Below are 12,448 nucleotides of genomic sequence, written 5' to 3' on the forward strand. Positions count from 1 at the left end.
GGAGACCCGTCCCCAGCACCCGGACCCTCTGGTGGCCTGCGGGACGGGGGGCTCGCGCAACCCGGGGCTGGCCGGCTGGAGCTCAAGCCCCGGGCCAGCGGCCCACCTTCCGAACCCTAGCCAGGCTGGGGAGAGCCTCCACGGGCACTGGTGGAGCCCCGTCCCCAGCACCCGGACCCTCTGGTGGCCTGCGGGACGGGGGGCTCGCGCACCCCGGGGCTGGCCGGCCGGAGCTCAAGCCCTGGGCCCGGTCCCACCTTCCGAACCCTAGCCAGGCTGGGGAGAGCCTCCCCGGGCCCCGGTGGAGCCCTGACCCCAGCGCCCTGACCCTCTGATGGCCTGCGAGACGGGGGGCTCGCGCACCCCAGGGCCGGCCGGCCGCAGCTCAAGCCCCGGGCCCGGTACCACCTTCCGAACCCTAGCCAGGCTGGGGAGAGCCTCCCCGGGCCCCGGTGGAGCCCTGACCCCAGCGCCCTGACCCTCAGATGGCCTGCGAGACGGGGGGCTCGCGCACCCCGGGGCCGGCCGGACGCAGCTCAAGCCCCGGGCCCGGTCCCACCTTCCGAACCCTAGCCAGGCTGGGGAGAGCCTCCCCGGGCCCCGGTGGAGCCCCGTCCCCAGCGCCCGGACCCAAGGAGGGTTAAGCCCAGGCCACGTCCACTCCCCGACGGCCTGCCCGGGGAGCCCATTTTCCTCGACTATTAAGCCCCCACGTAGTGGGGGCTTACAGAACTTTGGGGACTGTAGTTAGCTGAAAACCCTTCCGTCAAACACTTCCAACTCCACTACAATGGTATGGTTTCTCCCCATTTTCTGTTTGTGTAGTGCACTTGAATGGCATTTCCCCTAAGTGGGTTCGCTGGAGATTTCTTAATGTTGAAGGGGCACTAAAACTACTTCCACATTCACTGCAGTGGTAGGGGTTTATCACCTGTGTGTGTTCGTTGATGTCTTTGTATTTCTGATAATTGACTAAAGCACTTAACACACTCACTGCACTCGAACGTTTTTCCCCTGTGTGTGTTCACTGATTATTCCTTAATTTTGAGGAACGACTAAAACTATTTCCACATTCATTGCAATCAGATGATTTTTCCCCTGTGTGTGTTCGCTGATGTCTCTGCAGAATTAATAACAGACTAATGCTCTTCATACATTCACGGCACTGTAATGGCTTTTCCCCTGTCTGTGTTCACTGATGACTTCTGAGATTTGAGGATCACTAAAACTACTTCCACATTCATTGCAATTCTATGGTTTTTCTCCTGTGTGTGTTCGTTGATGTCTTCGAAGACTTGATAACACGCTGAATCTCTTCACACATTTATTGCAATGGTATGGTTTTTCCCCTGTGTGTGTTCGCTGATGAATCCTGAGATTTGAGGAATCACTAAAACTACTTCCACATTCACTGCAATGGTATGGTTTTCCCCCAGTGTGTGTTTGCTGATGTCTTTGTAGGTGTGATAACCGACAGAAGCTCTTCACACATTCAGTGCAATGGTATGGTTTTTCTCCTGTGTGTGTTTGCTGATGAACTTGGAGTTCTGATAACCGACTGAAGCTCTTCACACATTCAGTGCAATGGTATGGTGTTTCTCCTGTGTGTGTTCGTTGATGTATTTGAAGTTGTGATAACTGACGGAAGCTCTTCACACATTCACTGCATTTAAAAGGTTTTTCCCCTGTGTGTGTTCGCTGATGTCTTTGAAGTTGTGATAACTGACTGAAGCTCTTCACACATTCACTGCATTTAAAAGGTTTTTCCCCTGTGTGTGTTCGCTGATGTCTTTGAAGTTGTGATAACTGACTGAAGCTCTTCACACATTCAGTGCAATGGTATGGTGTTTCTCCTGTGTGTGTTCGTTGATGTCTTCGTAGATTTGATAACACGCTGCAGCTCTTCACACATTCAGTGCAATGGTATGGTTTTTCCCCAGTGTGTGTTCGCTGATGAACTTGGAGTTCTGATAACCGACTGAAGCTCTTCACACATTCAGTGCAATAGTATGGTTTTTCCCCAGTATGTGTTCGCTGATGAACTTGGAGTAGTGATAAATGACTGAAGCCCTTCACACATTCAGTGCAATGGTACGGTTTTTCCCCAGTATGTGTTCGCTGATGTCTTGTGAGATTTGATAATAGACTGAAGCTCTTCACACATTCAGTGCAATGGTATGGTTTTTCCCCAGTGTGTGTTCGCTGATGAACTTGGAGTTCTGATAACCGACTGAAGCTCTTTACACATTCACTGCACTTGAATGGTTTTTCCCCTGTGTGTGTTCGCTGATGAACTTGGAGTTGTGATAACTGACTGAAGCTCTTCACACATTCAGTGCAATGGTATGGTTTTTCCCCCATGTGTGTTCGCTGATGATCTTTTAGGAGTGTTAACTGACTAAAGTTCTTCAAACATTCTTTGCAATTGCACGTTGCTTCTCCTGTGTGTGTTTGCTGATGGTTCTTTAGTAGTGATGACAAACTAAAGCTCTTGCTGCTTGTGTATGATTTTTTTTTCTTGGGTAATGTCTCTGGGTCGGGCTTATATTTGTCTGCATCCCATGGCTGCGTTTCCTGAGGAGCTAACATGGTTGATAAAGCACTTGTGTTACTGTCACATTCCCTGTATGTGTGTGGTATTTTGGATGGTTGATTTCAGATTTCACAATGAAATACAAAACTCACCAACTACATATATTATAATTGTGGCAAGTAAAGCTTCTTTGTATGTGGTTATGTCTTTAGATTGTATAAAGGTTTTGCATGCTTACGAGTGAAGATTAGTCTTCCTTAAGTTCGATGCAAATTGGGACAGTCTTGTAGATCAGAGAAACTCTCTTTCCTTTAACCTTCAGTTGTCTGGCTCCACTACCTTGTGCTTTTCTCTTGCTCCTGTGGTCTAGCCAGAAATAGTTTACAATACACCTAGCGCACTGAATGGTGGTCTGCCATCATTACAATGCTGTATCCACCTCACACCGATCCAATAATCAAATCTTGGAGTCTTGATAATACAGGCAGTGGTTAGTTGTTATTGTTGTTGTATTAATTTTCTAGAGGTCTTTTCTTCGTCTTGTGGCGTGGAGGTGCACAGCTCAGCCTCTCAAATCCACTGAATTGCTCGTGACTGCTTCTTCCAGGATCTATCAGTTTATGTTCAGGTTCCTCATTCTCTGACTGTGCAGCTCTTTAACTGAATATTGGAGCTATTTTTTTCTTATGACTTTTTGCAGATTTACACGATTAAAGTCATTATTCACAATCATTTGTGCATTCAAGGCTGGGTTCCTGTTGGATGTAAATAGATTTAAAATCACTAAATCGAAATGTAAGAGAATGTAAATACACAATATTTAACTAGTTGTAAAAGATATCTCTTCTTTACCATTTTTTAAAGTAACCAAGAGATGTTTCACCATACACAGATATTTAACTGAATGTCCTATTGAACATGCCACATCTTAATTCAGAAAAGGAGGTGATAACTTAGTAAAGAAAGGGCACTCCCGGAGCACCCATTCGCTAGAGGTATAGCTTTAGGAAGACGCACACTCAAGATTTAATTTAAAGAAGAAGACATTGTGGAAAAAGAAATTATCAGGATATGCTGCTGTCACTTCAGTTTTACAAAGTTTATAACAACTGTAACTCTTCAGGAAGTATAAGACAAAGGAAACTCTTCAAGATGTATGTAATGAAGGTAACACTTCAGGAAGCATATAACAAATGCAGCAGTGGAGGAGTGTGGCTCAGTGATTAGAGCGGCAGACCCTGATGCAGAGGTATGGCCCGGGACCAGGGTTCAATTCGTGACTCGGCAGGGTACTGAGCCCAAAATGTCCACGGACTCGATAATTCTCGCCTCGGTGCCTATTCTAATCATGGGGTCCTACGCTGCAACTCTGGGCAATAGTTGCTTAATCTCCACTACGGCGGCCCACCTGTGGCGGGATGCCTGGCTTTCACCCTGGGGATACCCAGTAGGGGTTATCTCACAGGGAAAAAGCCAGGACGGGTTCCCAAAGCAAGCGCCTTGATGCCTTCGGGTGATACGTGCGCTATATAAATCGCAATACATTTACATTTACAGCTCCATTCACACTCTTCTTGACAATACTTTCCTGTTCACACTGGATCAGCTGACATTCCAACTCCCATCTTTACTTTTCTGTTTGTTAAGTTATCTTTGCCACATTCCTAGGGATGGTTCAATCATTTGTTGGAAGATTGCAGCATTTATAATAAAGATTTTATCACAGCCAGTGATATACCTTTGACATCCCTGCTGCCAAGAAGTGTGTGCTTTTTGTCTTTTCCTACCTTACCATGGTATCGGACTTAATGTCTTACGTTTGCTTTACCTCGTCTAAGAAGCTGTCAGACCGACGCGCGCTGCTCCCGGAAGAAATACGATTATTTTGTCATCACTGAATATTTAGTGAAGGCTGCCAACACGTGACTCCAACCGGCTGGTGGATGTCAATCGAGCCCATAGATGAGACTTGTTAGAAATGGGATTTCTGATTGGCTAGGGCTGGAGCCTTATCCAGCCAGAAACCACTGCTCTAGTCAGAGCAAGGGAGTTACACGCCAATGATAACCCCTGCTCACCCCCTTGGTAGTTTGGCATGAGCAGTTAGGCTTATCCCGGAGGCCATGTGTAAAGCATTTGCACAACCCACAAAGCAACAACATACTAGGCACACCACAAAAGGAACTCCACACAAGGTTATGTAAAAAACTAGCCTTTGTATTATCATAAAACACTTTAGAATAGTAATCACACAATATACAATGTGCCAACTGGCACTGGGCAATATTTACAGGGGATTATATACACATGACAGGGCCACCTGGACCACTGTCAGAACCATCACTCAGTAAAGATAGTAAACGGAGAACATATAATAAGCTTGGAACAAAACCGGCAATTAATGGCAAACACTGGACTCAGCATCATCCTGTAACATAAATGTAAATGTAAATGTAAATGTATTTCGACTTATATAGCGCACGAATCACCCAGACGTCACAAGGCGCTTGCTTAGGGAACCCGTCCTGGTATTCCCCTGTGAGATACCCCGGCAGGGTATCCACAAGGTGAAAGCCAGGCATCCCGCCGCGAGGGGCCGTAGTGGAGATTAAGCAAGCTATTGCCCAGAGTCGCAGAGTGTGACCCCGTGAGTCGAGTAGGCACCAGAGCGAGAATTGTCGAGTCCGTGGAATTTTGAGCCCGAGACCCGCCGAGGCGGGGGATCGAACCCTGGTCCACGGCCGATCTCAGCTTCCGGGTCTGCCGCCTCTAACCACTGAGCCACGCTTCTCCACATAAATCATATTATCCACTGTATCACATTAGGCGTGAAATATATCCTGCGCCAACCTCATAAGCCTAAACATATTAGACCATAACCTCCTAAGCATAACTCACCTTAGGAAAAAATCTCACTAGCATAAACCACAGTCGAGGATAATTCAAACATAAATACAGTCTGGAAAACCTCATAATCATAGACCACATTCAGAGGCATAAAACAGGGTGTGTAAATCATACTACAAAAATCACATTTCCTAGCACCCATCCATCACATTAGGGCCTGGCGCCCTACAAACCTGACAGTCCCTCTGGCCAACCGGCTTTCTCAAAGGAGTTCAAAATGCCCTATGTCCAAAGTGTCAGGGCGGCTGCCAATGCAGCAGAATCCATGTGCGCAATTGCGCAGACCTAAATGATGCAGCTGGCATTAAGTGATGCACAGCTGTGAAAGTACTGGGCTTAAAGGTGGGCACTCAGTGGCACAGCTCCTCAGCTGCAGCGGCCCTCAACATTGTTAGCAATGAATTTTGTAGTATGGCAAAGGCTGGCACTAAGCAGCACAGCTCCTCAGCTGCAGCGGCTCACAATAGCTATAGCGACGATTCTTGTAAGACGGCAAATACGGGCACTCAGCGGCACAGCTCCTCAGCTGCAGCGGCCCACAATAGCTGTAGCGATGATTCTTGTAAGACGGCAAATGCGGGCACTCAGTGGCACAGCTCCTCAGCTGGAACGGCCCACAATAGCGAATACGATGATTCTCATAGGATGGCATATGCGGGCACTCAGCGGCCACAGCTCCTCAGCTGCAGTGGCCCACAATAGCAATAACGATGACTTTGGTAACACAGGCAAACGCGGGCTCTCAGCGGCAAAAGCTCCTCAACTGCAGCGGCCCACAATAGCGATAACAATAACTTTGGTAACACAGGCAAATGCGGGCTCTCGGCGGTAACAGCTCCTCAGCTGCGGCGGCCCACAACAGTGATGACGATGACTTTCAGCCCGCGTGCCCCATAGTAGAACCAGAGGCTCTGGAATTCTCAACAGAAGCCTCACCTGCAAGGAGAATTCCCCAGAAATAGGAATCCGGACGGCTGATGGGTGAAGTCTAATGTCCCTGAGACTTCAGCAGGAGGCAAGCTCAAATCAGGCCCTTTGGTAGTTACTTCAGCAAGATGGATGAATGTTTCAACGTCCTTTCTCTCTAGTTACACGGACAGAGGTTCGTCTTGGCATCCAGAAGTAACATGTTCTTCCTCCAAGAAAGAATTAAAATATGTCGCTCACAGGGTGCAGGGAGCCATAGCTCCAAAAGAAAAAGCCCTCAGCAATCAAGGGGGCAATGCAGGGGCCAGGGAGGCAAGCCCTCATGGCAGTTCCTGGGCCCCAACAGCAGCATGCCCCAGCAAGGCCAGGAACAGCACATCATCCTAGAAGAGCACCATAGAACTGAACAATTTCATTGGGTCACAGCCCCTTTACTTATACCACCAAAAGACTTTTTTCTCAAAAGTCACAAGTCACTGAATCAAGCCAGAACCAGTTCGGTGTGGTCCTGGAGAACTTTTTTTACAAGGCTGCATCCTGCCTTTGAGGAAGAGGGGGTCTGCCATCAGCCGCACAGTGGAAGGTAGATCCATCATTCACCTTGCCAGGCACAGCCCTGCTCAGATCAAAGGGTCACCCCTCCCCATACTCCAACTGCAGATCTCTCTATTCAACCCACGTCTGGTTCAGCCTGCCCTGTCCCTCCAAAACCAAACATGCAATTCACATCAGGCAGGCGGACACATAGCACACAGAAATGCCAACTTCTAAAAGTGGCATTTCTCACATAGTCATAATAAATCTGCGCACACCATTGCGCAGCATTTATTATCACAATTTCATACATACCAGACTTGACCATACTGCTACTTTAATAACATGAATTACCACTGACACACACTGAGCAGGGAATCCCCCATGCATTCCTATGGGAGGGCAGGCCACTCTCACTCCCACTAAATGTAACAGAGAGCGCACGCACTTTACAATGGACCACAGGGCTAAAGTGCCCAGCGGCCTTAAAACACTAACACTACACAGAGAAAAGGGCTGGGAGAAATGCTAAAAGTTTAGGGGTGAACCTGCAAAAAGAGCCAAATCCAACACAACCCCCTTCCAGAGAAAATGCAGGGTAGACCAATCACTACGTTGATGGGCTTCCCTACTTCGGGCGATAGAACACGGACGTGGGCCCGCACTGCAGGGACACCCTCCGGTTCTACACCACTCTGAACCCACATGGTTCCCTCTGAAAAAAAAACTCTCAGGCCCAACTAGGCTACCCCACTGGTACTCCCTTGTTGTCCACGGCCAGGACCAGACCCTAGGCCATCAAGATGTCATTGGTCCTTAACCCCTGGCACATAATAGCCATTCTCCACTCTACCTCTCAGTGTAGTTCCAAACTACCACGATCCTTCAACCTAGGGTCCGCACCCTCAGGCTGACCAGAGGTCACGGGTGAAGCGTCTCCTAACCCTGCCTCTACTTCTGGGGATAAGCACTCTCCCAGAACACAACTCTCCTACCAGTTCAGGACCTCTTTCCATCAACTGGTCTACCACCTTGTATCCACATTTACCAGCTGCACCGGAGTCAGAGATGAGGACTCCCTCCCTCTGCTGCCCCTTCCAGAGCCCTATACCCTCCCTTCTGAAGATCAGGGTTCCTTCCCTTAAGATGGGCCCCACCTGCTCTCAGGGTAGTACTACCACACTCAGTCAGGGACCCTAAAGATCCCGGCTAGGCCTGCACCACCCCTCTGGAGTGGTACCCCTAGAAGGCAAACCAGTCAGGACACTGATTACAGTTGCCCTGCCGTCCAGGTCGGAAAACACCTGCTCCTGGCTCCCCAACCCAGAGACGGTACCCTTTGGTCAGATGCCTGCAGAACCAGGACTTCATGGGGAGCACGCCTACCCTCTCCCCAAGGGTGACACATACCTGATGTGTCGTGTGACAGTCTGCCTGGTGCAGAGCTTGTGACCTCCTGTCCCTCTGACAGTGCGCGAAGAGGCCCCAGGACAGAAGTGGCGCCACCAGGGCCAATCCTTGGTGACTTAGCCCTTCTGGCTGGCCCCTGACCCAATGGTTTTTCCACTGGGGACTCTTTCCCCTGTCATGCCTCTATCTGGACTTCCGAACACTTCACTTAGGAGTGGCACTGCCAGACATCAGAACTGATGGAGGCCTGATTACAGATACTCCCAGCTTACCTAACACGGGGAGATCCCCCTCGAAGAACGGTCTGACAGGACAGACTAGGCACCCTTCCTGGTGTTCCCTCTAAGAACCATCCAGTACTGGAGACTGAGGTTGAGGCTCGGAATACAGCCCAGTCTCACACCTTCCCCTGCGGGACAGGATGTGAGGCCTTGCAACCTCCTCACTTACAAGGTCACCTAGCTGGGTTAATCAGAACCACTTCCACCACTCTGGGTTGGAAGACACTTGCACCATTCTTCTAGTATCCCTCCCCAGTGTAAGCTCCCTACAACCACAGAACTTACACACTCCAACAGGTGTTGGCGCGACTCCGGAAAACAATTACGGGGACTGTTCGGTCTGACAATACATTTTGAACAGTCCTTTAACACCATTTACCGTGCTAACCAATCACTCAAATGTCCAGGGCATCACAACATTCATCCACACTCCCCCCACAAGACTGGTGAGACAGCATCTTACTTCCCCTGAATCTCAACCTGTCCCCCTCTTAACCGGGAACCAGGTACCATACTCTGGGATCTGGGAATGGGACTTCCTGCTGTGGAAACTTGGCAGAGACTACTGTTAGGATGAGCTGAAGCAATTTTGTTTTTACCATCAATTTTAGTTGAGCCATGTGTTTGCCATGTGCTTCCTCGTCTTTGCTGTTGCCTGCTTCTCTATTTCGCCGAGTCATCATCTATAATTAGCTCCGGCACTGAGTACTGCACATGTTTTTAACTGTCGGGCTATTTTAACTGATGTCAGCAGCATTGTAGCTGCTCCCATTCTGTTGACTAAGCAATTCTGATGTATCCTTGTATGTAACTGACTATTTGTGTGTACACTTGTACCACCTCTTTTTGAGCCTCCGTGCTTACTCTGCAGTAAAAGGTGTATATATAAGGCCCATGGTTTCTGTACTCCATGTGCTGCCTCATACATTGCGGCGCTTGGGCTTTTGCTAATTTTAAAACTGTGTTGTGTTTTTTAACTGTGTGCACTCTTTACTTGGCTTACCTGCTGCCTTCTTCCTATTCCATCTGCCTGCACCCCTAGCCCCAGTCCGGATTGGCAGTGTGCCGCTACTTGGAGGGCTGACGGGGTCAGCAGGCCGCCATCTTGGGAGGGCAGTCTAGGCTGGGTCAGCGCTCTTGACATCGCGCTCGAGACCCCACTTAAGCCCAGCCACATGTGCACGCGCAGCGGGCGCGACGAAGGCGTGCCTAAGTTAAGCCCGTCTGCGCCCGTCCGCGGCCGGCTGGGGCAAGGGGCCCCCCACTATGCCCGTCTCCTCTTCTACTCTGCTACACAACTCTGTTCGTATCAGGATTCTTGGCCACTCCACCCTGCCACTCTCACATGGGCTAAGGAACTTGGTGTGGCCCATGCTACGCCCTCTTCCTCCCTCCCTGCTACCCTGCCTTCCTTGTTTTCCTCCCCCTCTACCGCCTCCCAACCCCTTTCCCTTCCTAGCTCTACTCTCACCTCTACCATCTCGGCCTTCCTTTTGAATACTAGGTCAGCGGTAAAACATCAATTGGAGTTATATAACCTCCTGGACTCCTACAAGCCGGATCTTCTGTTTTTAACAGAAACCTGGTTTCTGTCAGACTCCTTACCGAACGTGCTGGCAGCTCTCCCCCCCCCCCTACTTTGTCATCCGCGCCGATCGGCCGGAGGGGAAGATGGGAGGGGGGGTGGCTTTGATTGCTCGAGCTGGACTTCATTTTCAGGTCCTCCCCTCCCCTCCCATATTAGCAGTTCACTGCTGAGTAGTGCGCTCCGCTTCCTTTCGGGTTCCTATCACGTGTGTGTTGGTTTCTCGCCCACCCCAGCCTATCCCCGGTTTTATTTCCGCCTTTCAGGACTTACTGACCACATTGGTAGTCAACAATGCATCGGTCCTAGTTTTAGGGGATTTCAATTTCTGGCCCAACGACCCGGCGGAGGACGCCTTGTCTAGAGACTTCTCTCACCTTTTACTTAGCCTTAACTTTGTCTCACAGGTCCATACCCCCACCCATTCCCATGGCCACACTCTGGACCAAATCTGGACTATTAATGTCTCGAACACCGTCCCCTTCGTTACTCCGTGTGCATGGTCTGACCATTTTCTGATTTCTTTTTTCTTAGACCTCAGCCTAGCAATAAAACTTTCCTTCCCCAGAAATATCCGGGCTAGGAATTGGAGTAGAGTGGATATCCCTTCCCTCCGTGCCTCTTTGTCAACCTCGTGCCCGGATCTAGCTGGCCTTGCCCCTCTGCCTCAAGTAGCCACGCTCAACAGTTGGCTTTCGATGGCTTGCGACTAAGTGGCCCCCATGAAGCGCGCCACGGTTAGAAGCGCCCATGATGCCAATAAGTGGTTCTCCCCTGGCCTTAAAGCAAAAAAATTGGAGGTGCGCCAAGCAGAGCGCGCTTGGAGGCTTGCCTATTATCCCACTCTTAAAGCCGTTACACAGTAGTCCTTAACGAATATAAAAGGGACATCCTCCACGCCAAGACCGAATACTTCTCGGGGAGGATCCTTGCCGCAGAGAACCAGCCAAGAGAAATCTTTGCCACTGTACGTGAGCTGGCCTCCTCTGATAGGATATCCCACAACCCCCCCCTCTCAGTTTCTGTGCGACTCCCTCAGCGAATTTTTCGTTGAGAAAGTCTCATTGATCAAGGCCAACATACGCCCTCCGTCCCCTTCCTTCTGTGATCCCCAGCCTCCCCCCAATGGGTCTACCCTTACCCATATACAGCCGTTGACCAAAGAAACCCTTCTTCCTCTCCTGGCTCGTGTTAAGTCAGGATCCCCTGCTGAAAACTTCTCTGATTCGTTTTTGCCCCCCCTCACCTTTATGAATGATTCCCTCATACAAGGTATAGTCCCTACCCCTAATAAAGCGGCCACCATCATCCCCATCTTAAAGAAGCCTGGGGCCGACCCCTCCCTCCCCGCAAATTATCGGCCAATTTCCCTCCTCCCTTTTCTGGGCAAGGTCCTTGAGTCCTACGTCACCCAGGTACTCAGCTCCTTTGTGGAAGACAGTTGGTATCTTGCCTCTTGCCAGTCTTGCTTTCGCCCTCGACATTCGACCGAGATGCTCGTCATCTCTGTTCTGGACCAGCTCAGGGAGGGATTGGCTACAAACACCCCTCAGGCCCTCGTCCTTCTAGATCTGTCCGCCGCCTGTGACACGGTTGACCATTCAATTCTTTTGTCCCGTGTCAAGGCGGCGGGCTTGGGGGGCTCGATACTGGCCTGGCTTAGCTCCTTCCTGAGCGACCGGATCCAGGCCGTCCATCTGGCTGACTTTTCTGCTCTACCTTGCAAAGTGCAGTGCGGTGTCCCCCAAGGGTCCTCCCTTTCCCCTTTATTGTTTAATTTGTATATCTTTCCTCTTGTTTTTGCATTACAACAGATGAAGGTCACGGTGTATAACTACGCCGATGACCTCCAGCTCATTTTTAATCTTTCCTCCTCATCAGCCGGTATCCACAGTTTCCAATCGGTCATGCTGTTTATCCGGGATTGGATGAATTGTAACCAACTCAAACTCAACCCGGATAAGACTGAGTTAGTCTTGACCGGTGGCAGCGGCAGCCCCTGGTCCCCTACTTTTTGGCCCTCTTCTCTCGGTCCCCCTCCTTCTCCCTCAGTCTCAGTCAAAACACTAGGTATCACATTAAACCAACATCTCACACTTCACTCCCAGATCAGTTCTGTTGTTTCCTCTTGTTTCTTCATTCTTCGTACTATCTGGAAGATTTCCAGGTTTTTTTTCTCTCCCCTTAAGTTGATCCTTATGGCGATGGTTCTATCGCGGCTTGACTACGGGAACATCGTGTATAACGGTGTTCCCGCTTATGCCCTTCAAC

The 12,448-nt window shown here is 49.8% G+C and overlaps 1 pseudogene; it reads right to left on the minus strand.

Annotated features, from left to right (window-relative positions):
- Positions 1–860: 860 nt before the first annotated feature.
- On the minus strand, positions 861–2,589 carry LOC144806584 (uncharacterized; annotated as a pseudogene).
- Positions 2,590–12,448: the final 9,859 nt, after the last annotated feature.

This window comes from Lissotriton helveticus (genome assembly GCF_964261635.1).
Source record: "Lissotriton helveticus chromosome 1_1 unlocalized genomic scaffold, aLisHel1.1 SUPER_1_unloc_9, whole genome shotgun sequence".
Classification (NCBI taxonomy): Eukaryota; Metazoa; Chordata; class Amphibia; order Caudata; family Salamandridae; genus Lissotriton; species Lissotriton helveticus.